Source organism: Mustelus asterias, chromosome 22 (genome assembly GCF_964213995.1).
Source record: "Mustelus asterias chromosome 22, sMusAst1.hap1.1, whole genome shotgun sequence".
Classification (NCBI taxonomy): domain Eukaryota; kingdom Metazoa; phylum Chordata; class Chondrichthyes; order Carcharhiniformes; family Triakidae; genus Mustelus; species Mustelus asterias.
In genome coordinates, this window is record NC_135822.1 from 49,862,552 (window position 1) to 49,881,208 (window position 18,657).

The following is an 18,657-nucleotide window of genomic DNA, read 5'->3' on the forward strand; positions in this document are numbered from 1 at the left end:
AAGCGAGACTTTCAACATTTTAAGGTAGTTGTCGGAGACATCGAGTTGGCATGCAAGAGCCAGGATTGCATTGAGACGGAGTGCACATGCGAGGCTACTATCAAATCAGCCATGATCTTATAAAAATGGAAGAGAGAAATTGACGTGCTGAATGGTTTCTCCTTCCTCTGGCACTAGACCGAATGTTTCTACATTTCTATGTTCATCGGATTGCATTTTCAACCCACATGTTAGACAATGAAGCCAATTCCATCATAAATCACGTTTGTCTTCCGAAGGTCATTATCACACCGAATCATCAGATTCTCCTCAGATGCAGGAGTCAATTTCCCTGAGGAAGTTGATCATAAACCAGCAACCATGACATTGAGCGGAGTCTCATTAATGCTACGACACAGCATGAGCAGAGCTTCCCTTTCCTTCACGAGCTATTCCGACACTATTAATACATTCCATTCAACTTAGTTACTGGACACTTTCAGTCACTAAGTCAAGTGCTTCATTGATTGCTTCCAATTTCTGTGACGGCTTTCGAATTTGAACAGTCAAGTAGTCATATTCCCCACATTATATCAACTGACTGCATTATTCGCTGCACAATATCAGTTATTGCAGATAATTCCAATCTGCCACTACACGTCATAGAAATTATTGTAACCAAATTTCTTCAGTCGCTCTATCGCAGTTCACTTAATTATTTACCTCATTCCGTGGCCACAGCATGGAAACAAGATGTATGATCTGACCTCGAGTGCTAAGATAAGATTAATGCATAAGATTAATTTTACGCTAAAAAGCGCGTTTTTTATAACCTTCGATGTGGGTCTGGATGGGTCAGCACTGCGCAGAATCTGCACAATATGTTTTACCGAGACAGCGCGAACTTGGACTGGTTGTGCGGATATTACTTCAATTATTCAGTTCTATGATTCTATGATTACGTGAAAAATGTTACACCTTATTTTGCTGATCTAGAATCAGCGAGCAGAGAAGCAGGAGATCTCTCTCCGAACAGTTTTGTGGTTGGAATGTTTGAGAATATTTTTATTTAAATGCTCTAGTTTATGTTAATCCTCCAAGCCTCAGTCGTGAATTCAGAAAAGTAATTGATTTTAAGTTCAGCTGTGTGACACTGCAAGCCTCAGTAACGAAATAAATGAATAATTTAATCATGTAATTTATGTTGATTCTTGCATGACTCAGTAAGTACTTTAAATGCCTTAGGAAATTTTTTTGCCTTAGTTGATGTACACACGTCTCCTGTAAGCTGTTTTGAACTATCTCTCTGACAGGTATTTGGAATCCTGAGCAGACTGTGTATCTGGAGTCATGTCCCGCACGCAGTCAGGTGTCACACTATTAGCAATGAGTTTAAGAAACACTGTTACTCTTTAGCGGCTTCAGCGTATTCACAGACATCATGAGCAAAGAGTTAGTCGACATATTCGCCTGACGAAGCAACAAATCAATTATCCACCCGTAAGAGTGCACGGACAAAGGGCATCGGATGAAATGATATGCCTCAGCAAGGAAACAATGGGAGAGGCCTTTGAGAAGTATTGGCAGAAGACATGAAACCCACGTATAACTGCCACATTGTTTTAACAGTGGAGATGAAAGTCACAACAGCAGTGGTTTTTTTTCGTCTGCGTCCTTTCAGCATGGCATCAATGACAATTGTAACATTTCGCAAAATGCTGCGAGGATCTGCATTCATCTGGTAAGTGATGCGATTTTTCGTATGTCTTCCGAGTTTATTATTTTGACACATCCCATGAAACGCTGAAGGAGAAATCCATCGCATTCCACAGAATTGCTGGTTTTCCAAATGCAATTGCAACCGTTGAAGGAACACATATTGCACTGAAGATAACAAAAGATAACGCTGCCTCGTTTATCAACAGGAAAGGATCCCATTCTTCAAATATTAAGATAATGTGTGATGCACAAGTGAGGATTCTCATTGTAAAAGCAAACAACCGTAACTATGACTCTAAAGTTCCTGAGGCTTTGCCCTCCAGCATTCACCCAGATGATTACTTGTTAACGGAAATTGAGGAGATCGATGAGGGCAATATGGAGCCCGATGGAGAAGCCCACGCTCCAGGTGGCATAATGACACTGCGAAATCGCCTGGCAGCTGCTGCTTTTGGACAACTTTCATACCTAAAGTACTGTAGCATAGGAACGCAAATTTTTGCTGCAGTTGTACAAACCCTAGTCATACCCCACTCTGATTATTGTGAGGAGGTATGGGCACAACATCTCAAGAAGTATGTTTTCGCCCTTGACAGAGTCAACGCAGGTTTGCAAAAATGATACGGGGACATCAGGGATTACTGCACCATTCGCCAGCTAACTCTCTACATCTGCTGGTGTCACTGTCTCCTGCTCTCATTTAGAAACTGCCCGGTCTCAATCCGCTGGTTTCTCTGACTCAATGCCCTCAGTTAGACACCTCACTGTCTTCATCTGATGGTGTCGCTGTCTCTTGCACTCAGTTAGACTCCTTACTGTCTCCATCTGCTGGTGTCGATGTCTCACTGCAATCTGTTACCCGCTCACTGTCTCCATCTGCTGCGGTGGGAGTAGGGTGTGACAGTGGTCGAGGGAGAAAGACAGCGGCAGCAACGGTGGGAGGAGAGACTGACAGAATTTTTTTTAAAAACAAATCGCATAAAAAGAAGAAGCGCCTTTTCGCAAACGGCCTGACGTGAGAAAATGTGAAAAATAATTAACATGCTTTAAAAAGTTAAAATATTCAAGTATCGCTGCCTGTGCGGGAGGGGCGTTCTCCCTTAGGGCAGCGCGCGGGGCCATCTTCTCTCTGAAGCCGTCACCCCAGGTAAAGGTAGGTGTTTGCTGCCCGTCACTCCTGGCAACGCAAGTTGGCCGCCGCCCGTAACTGCTGGCAACGCACATGGCTGCCGCCCGTTACCCCTGGCAAGGCAAGATGGCCGCCGGGTGGGTTGTTGTTGGGGGGGGGGGGGGGCGGGGGCGGTAGTTAAGGTTGTGTGCGCAGCCGCAGTGAGCTCTCCCTGCAGCCTATTGTCCAGGTTGCCCCCAGTGGATGTGGTTGGGATGGTGCAGCAGATGGAGCAAATATCCCAGCTTCATTGCGGGGGAAAAAAGCTGCAACCTGTTGTTCATTCCACTCCAGTCTCAGCATTTCAGAGTGTTTAAACAAGAGAGAACATTGTCACCAGAGATATCAAACTACCCAACACTTGGTCAAATTGGGCGAACATGGGAGTGAGGGGGGAATGCTAACTCACTTTGATGGCGGGGTTGCTTCCGGAAAACTCAGTTTCGCTCACTGTTTCCCGACATCATTCCTCCTCTTGTTTCTGATTACAAACCAGTTCGTTCCACCATTCCGCCGAGAGATAGGGCCATCAGAAAGCACAGAAAATGTTTCGGTACAGAAATATCATTCAGCCCAAAATACCTGCACCGGATTGGTAAATAAAAACTAGCTTCCCGTACTCATCCCACTTTCCAGCGATCCAATCAGTAACCCTCTTTGCAAGTTGCAGCATTCCAGCTGCAGATCCGGGTGCCCATCGAATGAGCAGAGCGGTTTTTGCCCCAACCTTCAATTTACCCCGGACAACTACCATGTCTGACGAAACAGCTTCTTCCCCATGTCCTCTCGAATCGTTCCATCAGTCATAATCAAACTGTGCGGCCGCGCCTCCCTCCGGTAAGTGACTTCTCTCTGCTCGGGGAAAAAAACATTTCCTGACTGCCTTATCATGGGCCCTTCAGAAATTTGAACACTCAGTTCGGTCACCACTCAGCCTCCTGTGCGCTCAGGAAAACAACCCTAGCCAGTCGAAACTTTCCTCATCGCCGCAATTTCTCAGCCCTGACAACACTTTTGTAAATCCAAATAATGATTCAATCCGATTAAACGGTCCATTTGGCAATTCTCCATCGCTAAGTGTGAACAACCAACAGATACACAAACGACAGGCAATGTCTGTGGAAATGTTGGAATATTTATTGTGAAAAAAATGGGATGTATGTTCAGAAAAATCTCAGTGATGATCGTTGACCTGGTCTACATTAAAATAACGATACAGTCCAAGGTTAAAAATCATTGCAACAATGTAGAAGTTTGTCCTGAAATTGGACATTGCACGTGACTCCAAATGTTAGCACAGTGGTTAGTCGTGTTGCTTCCCAGCGGCAATGACGAGGGTTCAATTTCTGTCTTGGATCACTTTGTGTGTGGAGTTTCCACGCTCTCTCTCGTGTCTGCATGGATTTCCTCCGGGTGATCCGGTTTCGTCCCACATACCAAAGATGTGCAGTTTAGCTGGGTTGGTTATGCGAAATTGACCCTTGTTGTACAGGTAATTAGCAAGGATTACGGGGAAAAAGGCCTGGCTGTGATTGTTATCAGTTCAGACTTGATGGACTGAATGGCTCCATTTTCACTCGACTGGTTCCACGATTCTATATTGAAGAGATCCAAACTGATACCACACCCAATGTGACAGAGGGGGAATCCGACAGAGCTACAGATTTGGATGTAAAGAACACCACCATGTGTTTCATTCGGTGGTGCACACACCCGAGCCGATGCTGAATAATTCTGAGGTAGAGAGGATGACCATACTCAATTGTCCCTTATTGTCGAAAAATGTCTAGCTTAGGTGGATTGGCCATGCTAAATTGTGTCTCAAGATAACCGTTTTAGTTTACCCCTTCGGTTTGGTGGTTTGGCCATATTGCCCCTATTGTTAGGTGCATGCAAGAGGGTTTCTTGAAAGTGTATGTGGATAGTCCATCTAGAACAGGGGCCATACTGGACATTGTATTGGCAAATTAATCTTGCCAGATGTCTGATCATTCTCTGCGAGAGCATTGTGGAAGCATTGATCACAGTTGCTCAAGTTTTAAGATAGCGATGCATAAAATAATTCATGGCCTTGCGGGAAGGTACTGAATTGGAGGGAGGTATTCCACAGGAGCTAGGGAGAGTGAATTGGGAGCAGCTAATATTGGGTAAGTCCACATTTAAATGTGGGCGTTGTTTAAGGACCTACTGATTCGACTTCAGGACCAGCATGTTCCAGTAAGGAGGAAGGAAAAGGATAGTAAAGTAAGGGACACTTGGATAACGAGGAGAATCGTGAATTTCATCAAAGAGGTGAGGCGAACGTATGCAAAGCTTAGGAATCTAAAATGGGACAGGGCTCGTGAGGAATGAAAAGAAAGCAGGATAGAACTCAAGCAGGAAATTAGGAGGGCAAAAAGGGGACATTAAATGACTTTGGAACTAGAGTTCAAGAAAATCCTAAGGCATTTTATGCATTCATTAAAAAGAAAAGGATATCTCGGGAAAAATAGGACAAAGGGTAAAGGCGGAATTCGTGCTTGGAGGTAGAGGATGTGGGCGAGATAGTAAAGAAAAATTTTGCTTGGGAATTCATCAAGGAAATGGACATGGAGGATCATGAGATTAGTGTGGAGCATGCACACTAATCTCATAAAGGGACGGCACGGTGGTACAGTGGTTAGCACTGCTGCCTCACAGCACCAGGGTCCCAGGTTCAATTCCAGACTTGAGTCACTGTCTGTGTGGAGTTTGCACGTTGTCCTCGTGTGTTCGTCGGTTTCCTCCGGGTGCTCCGGTTTCCTCCCACAGTGCCAAGATGTGTGGGTTAGGTGGATTGGCCATGCTAAATAGCCTCTTAGTCTCATGGGGATTAGAGGGCAAAATGCATGGGGTTACGGGAATATGAACTGAGTGGGATTGTGGTTGGTACAGACCCGATGGGCCGAATGGCCACCTTCTGTACCGTAGAGATTCTATGATTCTATGCTAATAAGCGAGGGCATTTTGAGAAAGGAAGTAAGTGGAATTCGGTCTCTGGCAGAACAGAAAGATGGATAAGCCACCAGGGCCCAATGGGAACTACCCAAGGTTACTGAGAGAGTGAAGAGAGGAGATTGCTGAGGCCCTGACACAAATATTTGTATCCTTGCTCTGGAGAGGGGCACACGGTGGTACAGTGGTTAGCACTGCTGCCTCACAGCACAGGGTCCCAGGTTCAATTCCAGACTTGAGTCACTGTCTGTGTGGAGTTTGCACGTTGTCCTCGTGTGTTCGTGGGTTTCCTCCGGGTGCTCCGGTTTCCTTCCACAGTGCCAAGATGTGTGGGTTAGGTGGATTGGCCATGCTAAATAGCCTCTTAGTGTCATGGGGATTAGAGTGCAAAATGCATGGGGTTACGGGAATAGGAACTGAGTGGGATTGTGGTTGGTGCAGACTACTGGAGAGGTCCCAGGGTACTTTTGAGTCAAGTCATTGTTAAAAGGGAATCTCTGCGACCCAAGAGAGGATTAATACTTGATAAAAATTAACTGCAGGATGGATACAGGTAAAGGTATGGAAAATCATTCTGGTCTCTGCATTATCAGTTTCTTCAATTGCATGCTACCTAAAAATTATTATTATTTTTGTTATTATCACAATCACTCCTACATTAACACTGCAATGAAGTTACTGTGAAAATCCTCTAGTCGTCGCACTCTGGCGCCTGTTCATGTACACTGAGTGAGGATTTAGCATGGCCAATGCATTTAACCGGCACGCCTTTCAAACGGTGGAAGGAGCCCGAAGCACCCGGAGGAAACCCCGACAGACGCAGGGAGACCGTGTAGACTCCGCACAAGCTGGGACCCAGCCCATGTCCCTAGCGCGGTGAGGCAGCAGTGCTAACCACTGTGCCACTGTACCGCCACCAAATTAGTTGTAATTACAGGTGTTTAAACACATCGGACAGGATGGCAAAGGTTGGCTAACTGGGCTGTGCCATGGGACAAAAGGGGCAATATTATAGCAAATGTGTTTTTGTATTAAAACATAACTCAGTGTAGAACACATAAAAATCAAATGTTTATCCTCAAATGAGTGTTGCACAACCATATTTCCCATATGTATAGCGTACGTTGTCTGGCGAACTTTGCATGCCTCAAGAACCTAATCTGAGTTGGAAATGAAAGCAATAATCATTTTCCGTAATTATTGGTGTATAAATGTGATGTCTTAGTGGAGGTTTCTCTGGGGCATTCCTCTCCCTGCATGCCAGAAGAATAAACAACTGGAACTTGCCTTTTGTTAGTTCCACTACAACAGAGGAATCCCAACAAAATGATTTCTCTATTTGTGCTGTCAGCTCACTGACCTGATTCCGAATACTATGTTCATTTAGGGAAAATTTTTAAAATACTTTAAAACTGTATTTTACCATCCGAATCACATGCGAATTGGCATAGGAAATAGCAAACTTGGGAAACAAGCACATGGCTAAAGGGGCGGTCTGGGAAAGAAGGGTTCCATGTCCTGGAGCATTGGCATCAGTACAGGAATAGGAGGGATCTTGGTTGGAGTAATTTACAGCCCACTGAGCAATACTTCCAAAGTGGGACATAGTTAAAGTTAACTGCAGTATAAAGCATAATATAAGCCAAGAAATGTAGAGGGTTTTTGACGGGAAGAACGACAGAAATCAGGGGCGGCACGGCAGCACAGTGGTTAGCAAGGCTGCTTCACAGCTCCAGGGACCTGTGTTCGATTCCCGGCTTGGGTCACTGTCTGTGTGGAGTTTGCACATTCTCCTCGTGTCTGCGTGGGTTTCCTCCGGGTGCTACGGTTTCCTCCCACATTTTCAAAGATGTGCGGGTTAGGTTGATTGGCCATGCTTAAATTGTCCCTTAGTGTCCTGAGATGTGTAGGTTAGAGGGATTAGTGGGTAAAATATGTAGGGATAAGGGGGTCGGGCCTGGTTGGGATTGTGGTCGGTGCAGACTCTATGGGCTGAATGGCCTCTTTCTGTACAGTAGGGTTTCTATGATTTCTATAATTTCATTGGTGATTTTAACATGGATATTGACAGAATCAGTCAAATGACCAAAGGTAGTCACGAGGCCGAATGCTTTATCCTTCCTTTGTAGGATTCTCTCGGGCACTGCACTTTCCACACATTTTTACCTCTTTCACTAACGACCATATCGTTAGACTGGCCCTGCCAGTTAATTCAATTAACATCTATCTAGTTACATATTAACATGACGTCTTGGTTCCCATTAACCATTCTGCTTCTTTTAGTTTCACCCTTCTGCTCCCCGCCCCACTTGCTAATTTAAGATCCTTGCGAACACCCAATTAATCATTTCCAATAGAAATCTGGTCCCGGATTGGTTCAGGTGGAGACGGTCCAATGGAACAGATCCCTCGTGTTCCAATACTGATGCCAATGCTCAATGACATGGAACTGCTCTTCCTGAACCACTCCTTCAGCCATGTGTTTATTTCCTGAATTTCCACGTCCCTATTCGCACACCAATCCGCAAGTGTCTGGGATCTTTAACAACAAGACTATTTATCAATCATTCTTCGTTACATAACACTAAATGTGAAACAGGCTGCTCCCTGGTAGGTTCCATAACATATTGCTCGAAGAAGCAATCCCTCATGCAATCTATGAAATCGGCCTCAAGACTACCTTTGCTAATTTGACTGATTCAGTCAACATCCATGTTAAAAATCACCCATGATTTCTGTCATGCTCCCCTCCAAAGCGCTCGACATTTCTTGGCTCATATTATGGTTTATAACATCGTTAACTTTAACTCTGTCCCACTTTGGAAGCATTGCTCAGGGGGATGTAAATTACTCCGACCAAGATCCCTCCTGTTTTAGTACTGACACCAATGCTCTAGGGAATGGGACTCTTCTTTCCCAGACCGCCCCTTTAGCCACATGCTTACTTCCCAAGTTTGCTTATCCCTATACCAATTCGCATGTGACTCGGGTGGTAATCCAAAGATTATAACCCTTGAGGGCGTTCTCTTCAATTTAGTTCCTGGTTCCTGATAATGCCCAAACAGGTATTTTACCGGAGTCTTGGCTATGTTGCATGCCCAAACGTGAACCACAACAATTGGAGCCCACCCCCTCACTCCAATATCCTTTCAAGACAGTCAGAGATGTCCCCCACTCTGTCACCGGGGAGGCAACATGCCATGTGGGATTTTGATTCTGCTTCCAAAGGATGCCATCAATCCCCTAATTATAGAACCCCTGAAACTACCGCTTGTCTTTTTGCTCCCCCTCTTGAATGGCCTCCTCTACCACGGTGCAGTGGTTGGCTCGCCTTTCCTCTACACAGCGATTTCCTTTAGCCACAGAAGAAGCAACTCCCTCGTGCAAAATGGACAAGAGCAAGAGCCGAGACTCCACCTTTTCTGAATTCAGGATCCCTTGAACTGCCTCACTCGCAGTCATACCCTCCTCTCGCTGACCACTGACCAACTTATAGGTACATACGCTATGGGATGTTGCTGCCTCCTGTAACACAGCGTCCAGGTAACTCACCCCCACCCGGCTGTGCCACAGCGTCTGAAAATCAGACCCCAGCTCATCAACTCTGTGCTGAAGTTCCTCGAGCAACCAACACACGTTGGAGATGTGCTTACTGCAGCTCTCAATGGGATCTGTCAGATCCCACATCATGGAGCTATATCACCTGCCCAGCCGTCCCTACTTAGTTAATAAATGTAGTATTCAGTTTTGCAGTATCTTTTACAAATAAGGACAGATCCTCTTTTCTGAATATAACGCTTACAAAAAAGAAACCACAGAAATTAACTCTGATGCGAAAAAGGGATTACAGTGTCGCAACCATCCGATTTCATGGTACAACAGCAATGGGGCTGAACATCAGATTTACTTCCAATGAATGTTTCTGTATTTTGGCTCCCATGAGATATGCTATCCTGCTTCTTCAGTGGTGTAGACGTATCAGGCTGCAATGAGCTGTACCAGCAGCAGGACACCAAGTACCACGCGCAGTAGTTTCCCCATTTTCCAGTGAGTTACAATGAGATTGTGGTGAGTATGGAAGCGTTTTATATGAGCTGCATTCAATATTAACCTGTTCACTCACGTAAAGTGGGGATTGTCGCCAAGTTGCTCCACGTTGGATGACAGTTCACTAACAGGCACAAACGGTTACTGCGATAAAGAATTAAATGTGTCTGCAATGCAGGTTAATTTTCAGTTACATTTTTTAAAAATCGGACGAACGATTCATCTAGGGATTCATATTAAAAGACAATTGAGGTAAAAGAATTAATTTGTCCCAAATTGCATCTGCTTACTTTGTCACGTATCATTACCAGTTTTTACTGGTTATTTAATCTTCCACTCTCCAATCTACTGTGTGTCCTCTGTATGAGGAATAGAGGTCCTGGAGGAACCGTACACATTAACACACACCACTGGGAAATATTAACCGACCATTCTGTAATCAGTGGGAATTTTACCTGAGCTAAATTCGTTGTAACGTTTTGTATGTTGCATCAATGGTGCAATTTCCTAATTGGCTATGAGCAACATGGAGGCACTCTGAGGCTTCAAAGGGCATTATACAAATGGCTTCCATGAGATATGCTAACCCAGATGTTTGAATCAATCTGAATGCAAGAGCTGTTAATATTTACCTCTGACGCAGAGCTGTATGTTCCCCAGTCGCTATCCAACCTGCTGAACTTCAGCAAACTGAAGGAAATGAGTCATTTTGTATATGATCTGTGGGATCATCTGCCTGTGAAAAAAAAGCACAAACTCGCCACTATTAGCTTTAAATAATCAGCATTAATGAATGTTTCATCATTTTCCAGTACATTCATCCGTTCCTTGTTATCACGTGGAGGGATGTAAAATGGCTCAGGACTGGCATGCTGACCCGGGTCCCTGGCACTGTGAGGCAGCAATGCTAACCACTGAGCTACGGTGTCGCCAATAGAGTTGTGTTCTTGGGGAATTGTCCCATCAGGCATTAAAGCCCTGATCGAACACATATATCTTAATAAGTCAAATATTTTCCTGGAATATAAAGCACCTTTAACGTATGTGTTGGTTCCCACAATCCCACAATGTGGTGTCTCTCACAATCCAAAATGAGCAGATTAAATGTATTTGCCATGTTTAATTGCTATTTAGTTTTCAATGATATGTAGGTTAGATGTATTAACCAAGATCATTGAGTCGGTTTCAGTGATAGGATGGAGGGGAGAGATTTGGGTGGGATGGTATATCAGAGTAGGTGTGGACTCGATTGCCACTTTCCCCCATGTAGGGATGTTATAGTTCAATGGTTTAATGTAGGGAGGGAGGTGAAGGGTAGGGATAAAGAGAGCGATGGGGAGTAAAGTGAATACCTGAAGCTTTATATAAATCTTTCACATTGTTCGGAAGTTGTCAAAGTGTCTGCAGCCAGTAACGTCTTGTTAAACTGACGTCTCTGTGTGGCTGCTTCAAATACAGAAGGAAATATGCACACATCGTCATCCCACAAATATAATCAAGTCAACTCTAATTGATATAAACCTCAAGATAGAAAAGGAAGTGCCAGCATTAAGAAATCTGCGGAGCACAACAGATACCTATTTGCCATGCTTCATAACAATGACCCTTTCCTCAGCATTTGTTACATTTTCAAATAGTCATTCTGCTGTTCAACCACTTCACTGACAACGCCCTAACTCTCCAGTCCCTCTCTCTGCCACATCATCCAAACAATACATCACTCTTCTGATCTACATTCTTCTAATTCTGGTCCCTTATGCATTTGCTGATTTCCATCGCTGAATCAAAGGTCGCGCTTGATTTTGGGTATGTGAGAACGGCAGCTGATTTAAAGTCCCATCGTGTCTGCTGTTGCCACTCTCGTCAAAGAGCCGACCTTTTGCGACAAAAAAATGCAAATATGTCGATAAGCTAGATAATCCCGAAGAAAAAAATAAAACACGCAGTTGAAGCTTTGTAAGATTTATTGAGCAAATTTCAAGCGAAACAAGTTATATCCCAAGCCTGGGGATAATCAGATTTATTGTCAGAGCAGACTAGCGGAAAATCAAACGTTTTACCATTATAAATGAACCATTGAGTGAAATAAATTCTTCCAATAAGAATGCTTATTTCATTCTGCCCTTTCATAAATGCCTTTCTAAATGGGGTATTGCCGAGTCCCAGAGTCCTGCAAAGAAAGCCGTGCTTGCTGACATGTGCAGCTTTACAGTTTGAAACTTCGAACAATCGATATAATTCCTCATTGTCCAGAGATTGACATGAATGAAAATGTAGAAATCACACTTTTCCCTCCTCAGGATTTAAATAGCCCCAGGAAATCGTTGTCTAATCCACCTCTCATTGGTGACTTCAGTTAATGAAGCTAATCCCCTCACATGCCCTTTCCAACACACTAACATGAGTTTTCCTTGATAAAACACAACTAATATAGCTCCTGTCACTCATCCTTCATATATTATCAAATAAAATCATTAGCTATATAAGTATATTTGGATTTTATAAATACCACCACCAAGTAATTCCCTCATTTTCAAAAACATTAATTAAAAACATGTATGTTTCCAGACGTTGACCTTCAGCAAAGACGATCTGTTGCCCTTGTGCCCGTCCTCAGTGTTGACAGATCCTTGAAGATTCAGGACCTATACAAATTGAGATGTATAATCGAATACCTTAATTAAACAAGAGATAACTGCATAGATAGTCTGCATTGAGCTGAAAACTGTTTCCTGTTATGAAATCGCATTTAATACTCTATTTAATAAAAGCTAAAGAAAGCACTGTCTTGCATTAAAACTGAATCAATAGGAGAAACATAACAACACATCTTAAAAGTAGAAGATCGGTTAACTGCAAACAAATTGCGTTCAACAAGCTGAAGGTAAAACAGAACAGTCATCCAGCGAGTATATAAAGTACACCAGACAGGATCATGGGTATCGGGTACTAGATGACATAACTGAAATCTCATGGGTCCTCAGGGTCAACATCCCAGCACTGAACATCTTCTGGGTTCAATTCGAACTTCGTAGTTGGACATTGATCCTTCAAGAACTGCTGCACCTATGGTCGCAAACAGGAGGAATCATGATTGTTACAGAGAGCCAGTCATTGCAAATGATGACAAACCTACCGGATAGGTAGATAGATAATCACACATGTTGCATTTCTGAAACAGAAAGAGAAATATTTTCAGAGTGAGAGAACAGAGAAAAAAGACAGAGAAAAACAAAGACTGAAAGATAGAGAGAGTGGACAGAGGGCGGTGGGGGGGGGGGGGGGGAGGGGCCTCTTGAGGGTGGAGTGGGGGTCTAGAGGGGCGCCGTAAAGAGAGAAACCAGAGTTAGAGAGTGTGGAAGAGTCAGAGAGAGACACTGGGCGACAAAACAATTAGGCAAAGGCAGAGAAAGTGCAAATCAGCCAGAGGAAAATAAAATAAATCAGGTAAGCCTTTCACACAGGGAGAAAAATAGATCATTACATCCTTGGTTCAGTCACCCAGGGACAGGAGAAGGTAATCTATGTTCGGAATCATTCTACCCCTCTATTTCATGAAGCGGCTTGCCTGAATGAGAGGTGATGAACTCGAATGGAAATTGGTACTGTTATCCCAGGGGGAGTTTGCAACCAGTGAATGGAGAATGAGGAAGGTGTCGCTCATTTCTCAGTTTACACCAGTGTAATTTCTCACCTTCTTCGCAGAGATTTTATTCGCGGCTTCATCATTGAGCTCACCCACAGAAGTGATCTCCACATTCATCGCCTTGTATTGAGAATCTAAAAACAACCATCGCTACATGAACATGTTAGGAGAAGCCAGGGGAAAATATGGTCAAAGTTTGTATTTAGAAATATCGATTCCAATTAATTTCTGCCTCCTTTGCTTCAGACAATTTCTGTTAACTATTTGCCCAATATCACTGTTCATCTCAGATAATTTCAACTTAATTCTTCCGTGCCATATTATCCTACTTTATCCTACTTTTTTTACACTCATCGCCCTCGTTTTCCATCCACATAACATTTTAATTTTCACTCAGCGTTTAATTAATGTTCCAGAGGGTAGTACTGAGGGAGCGGGGGGCGGAGGGGGGGGGGGGGGAGGCGGGGGGGGGGGGGGGGGGGGGCTGTAGAAGGACTTGGACAGGTTAGGAGAGCTAGGAGAGTGGGGCAAAAGCAATACAATGTGGAAAAGTGAGAGGTTATGCACTTTGGAAGGAGGACTGGAAGCATAGACTATTTTCTAAATGGGGAAATGGAGAGAAATGTGAAACACGAATAGACTTGGAACTCCTTGTCCAAGATTCGCCGAAGGTTAACGTGCAGATTCAGTAGGCAGTTCGGAAGGCAAATGCAAATTCATGTCGAGAGGGCGAGAATACAAGAGCAGTGATGTACCTCTAAGGATATATAAGGCTCTGGTCAGGCCGCATTTGGAATATCGTGAGCAGGCCACTAAGGAAGGGTGAGCTGTCCTTGGAAAGGGTCCAGAGGAAGATCGCAAGAATAATCCCTGGAATAAAAACCTTGTCATATGAGGAACGGTTGAGGACTCTGGGTCTGTACTCATTGGAGTTCAGAAGGATGAGGGGGGATCATATTGAAACTTACAGGACACTGCGAGGCCTGGATAGAGTGAACGTGGAGAGGATGTTTTCACTCGGAGGAAAATATTGAAACTTACAGGACACTGCGAGGCCTGGATAGAGTGAACGTGGAGAGGATGTTTTCACTCGGAGGAAAAACTGGAACTAGAGGGCACAATCTCAGGCTAAAGTGACGATCCTTTAAAACAGAGATGAGAAGGAATTTCGTTCGCCAGAGATTAATGAATCTGCGGAACTCTTTGCTGCACAAGGTGGATGCCAGGTCATTGGACAGATATAGATAGATTTTTGATTAATAAGGGGATCAGGAGTTATTGGGAAAAGGCACGACAATGGGAATGAGAAAAATATTAACCGTGATTGAACGGCGGATCGGGCTTGATGCACCGAGTGGCCTAATTTTGCTCGTATGGACTTATGGTATTATGAGAGGTAGAGAGAGAAAAAGCGCGCGCGAGAGAGCGAGAGAACATGTGTGTGTGTGTGTGTGTGTGTGTGTTTGCGTGATAGAGAGAGAAACAACGTGAGATTAACTGGAGAGACTGTGAAAGAGGAACCGAGCGAATTGGGGTGAGTGTGATATTGAGATTGAGAAGGCGAGAGAGGAAACGAGAATGCGAGAGAATTAACATAAAGAGAGAGAGGGACAGAGAATTGCAGAGAGAGGGAGAGAGGGAGAGGAGAGAGAGAGATTGACAACGAGGCAGGCAGAGATAGTGTGGAGATGAGAGATACAGACATAGTGAGACAGAAAGACAGTGGGAATGTATCTCCATAGTGCATAAACTTCACTCAGTCCACCCCACCCCGCCAGTCACTGTGTCCGAGTCTCCTCTTTCTTTCTATCACACCCTCTGCATCCCTGTGCTCTCAGCTGAGACTCCTTGAGTGATCTTTTTTGCAGACACTTTCGCATTTGATCACAATGAGCCCCACAGTAAAGATACCTGAGGTTGAGGGCTCTTGTAGGGGTGCGGAAGTTGTATCGGTATATTCTCGAGTTGTCTGTTCCTCGGGTTCCTGAGTTCGTGTTGTGTGTGGATCTGTAATACAGGGCGTGTTCAGAGCAGAAAAAATAGAACGTCAGACGACCTTGCCAAGAAAACACAGGGACCCCAACTGGAACTCTGAGTGAACGGAGTCCCAGGCGGCAGGGTATTCATTATCAAGTTCTAGGCTGTGGACCTGTCACCAAACATAGACACAGCGGGGACATAGCAGACAAAGAAAGTTCACATTGTACTTCAGATTCCTGAGTAATTCTGCCCCTCATCTATAAGTATCTGGCTTGGAAAATTTATTATTTCTATTAGTGACATTGTTCATACTGAAACGACCTTTCGGAATTATTTCGGTGTGATAATGTACCTGCACAATAAGCAGCACAATTATGCAACGACTTCAACTCATACACGAAGTAGCTGTTGCAATTATTGATCTTTATCTCATGGACTCAGTTGCATGGATTCCCATTCCAATTTAAACAAACTGTCCTCGTCACTATTCCTTGTTCCATGGTGGGATGGGAACCTGGAATGAAGTTAGAAATTAAATGATAACAGTGCTGGATAGCGAGTGAAAATCTGATATCGAAGTCAGAAATTACCTTCTAACCAGCCTGAGGCTTTTGTGGAACAATGTCCCTCTGTGACTTTAGTCTCGAGAATCTGCCATCCACCAAAACTGCAACAGGAATAACAGAGTGAGCTCCAGAACTATAAACTTCCAACGTATTTCATTTTTGTCTCCCTCTGATTCTAGATATGAAAAAAACACAGGGAAAACATCTTCCTTGCTTCTACTCCGTCCAGCCCTGTGCGAATTTGTTGCATTTGTAGAATTTCTGCTCTGACCCCTTCCCCTCCCGTCCAGCCTGGAATTGCAGCTTCTTCTGTTTTCTCTGTTCAAATCAACTGCTTTCAAATTCATCAAAGCATTTTCCGTCACATTCAGTGTGATGCCGCCACCAACCCGATCTTCCTCTCCCCGATTGCATTCTGAAGGAAGTCTTCCCACTGTGACAGTGTCATTCCTTAAACAACCCCAGCATTGTCCGGGCACCTTTCCATGCAAGAAAAGGAGCTGCAACAGCTGCCATCTGACTTGTCCATCCCCACTATCCAGGGCCCCAAACATTGGACTGAGGTGAAACAGTGATATGCGTATCTTTATTTAATTTCGGAAAATATATTCACTACTCGTGATAACGTCTCCTTTACATTGACGAAACAAAAGACAGGTTGGAGCACTGGTTTATAGACATTTCATTTTGCTGGTGTTACCTGCAGCTCTTTTGTCTCTCGACGTTTTGAATTGCTTACTCCACTCCGACTCTCACAATTCTTTCCTCAGTCGGGCACACTACAGTCGTATTATTCTGAATATTATTACTTATGTTGAGTCTTACTTTCCAATTAAATTTTCTCAATCCATGTTATCTCTGCATCACCTTTTCCCATGTAAGATTTCCTTTGGTTTTGCAACATTAGAACATGATTTCAGTAAACCTCCGCTGCTTCCAACGTTAAACTCAAATCTTCGTTTGTTTTCCTATTTCACCCTCTCTCTAATGTGTCCATGTTTGATCAATATCCGCGGCATTGTGCAATGCTCTAAAAAAACTTTAATCAGAAACATTTTTTTTCTCTCTGCAAAGATGCTTCAGGGCATAATGTATCCAGCATTTTCTCTTCATATACACGAACTGATGTCAATTGTTAAGTGAACGCACAGTCGGCTGGAGTGTATGGGAAATACGTGACAATACAATAATCTGGTTCTTTTCGATATGCTCTTCGATCAAATGTTATTTCCCATTACTCTCTCTCTCTCTGTTCTATTTCACACGCTATCAAGCATTTCATCCCTCTACTCTTTTCTCTGCTGTCATAAGACAGTGTTGCATTCACTTACTCTCTCGCAAGTGTTCCTTCCTCTCTTTTACGGTGCATCCCGTGACATCTCCCTTCTGCCACTGTTTCAACTCCCTCTCTATCCAAAATACTCTCCTGTTGCTCTCTGACCCTGTTGTCTCCCCCGCCCATGTAATATAATCCCCTTCATCATTTTAATTGTCACTCTTTGTTCTCTCTCTATCTGTCTGTCTGTATGTCTGCCTGTCTGTCTGTCTGTCTGTCTGCCTGTCTGTCTGTCTGTCTGTCTATGTTTCTATCTATCTATCTATCTATCTATCTATCTATCTATCTATCTATCTATCTATCTATCTATCTATCTATCTATCTATCTATCTATCTATCTATCTATCTATCTATCTATATATCTGTCTGTCTGTCTATCTATCTGTCTACCTATCATTTTATCTATCTATCTATCTATCTATCTATCTATCTATCTATCTATCTATCTATCTATCTATCTATCTATCTATCTATCTATCTATCTATCTATCTATCTATCTATCTATCTAGTGTGATCTCCCTTGTCTTTCTATGTTAGTTCTACTTCTGCCTATCTACTGTTATCTCCCATTTCTCCCTATATCCATTTTAGCTCCCTTTAATCTCTGCATCTTCTATCTCACTCTCTGCCTAGCTGTTGTTGTTCTCTCTCTTCATTGTCAACTTGCTCTGTCTCTGCTCTCTCTCCCATTCCTCGCCTCTTGCTTTTATCTTGCGATATATCCAGTGAGATCCCATTTTACTCATTTTATCTCCGTTCTATGATCTATCCATTATAATATCCCCTTTTCCTCTGTATCTCTTCTCTCTCACTCCCCATCCAGTGTTGCCTATTTTTTTCTCACACTCTTTGTTATCACTATCCAATTTTAACTCATTTTACTTTCTGCCTCCGTTCTCTCCTGTATCCAGTGTTATCTTCCTTTTGGCTCTGTATTTGTTTTTACTTTCTGCCTCTGTTTTATCTCTATCCAGTGCCATCTGCATTTAGCATGTGTGCCTCTCTTTTCCCTTCCTTTCTATTTTAAATCCTGTTACTTTCTATCTTTGTTTCCCCTTCTGTACAGTGTTGGCATCCTTTACCATTTGTCGATTATCTCTCCCTTTCTATCCAATGCAAAATCCCCTTACTCACTTTCTGTTCTTTCGAGTTCACGATGCAGTGCTACATCTATTTACTGTGTGTCTCGTTCCTACGTAGAATAGAGGAATGGAAAAAAATGTATTTTTGTAGGGAGAGATT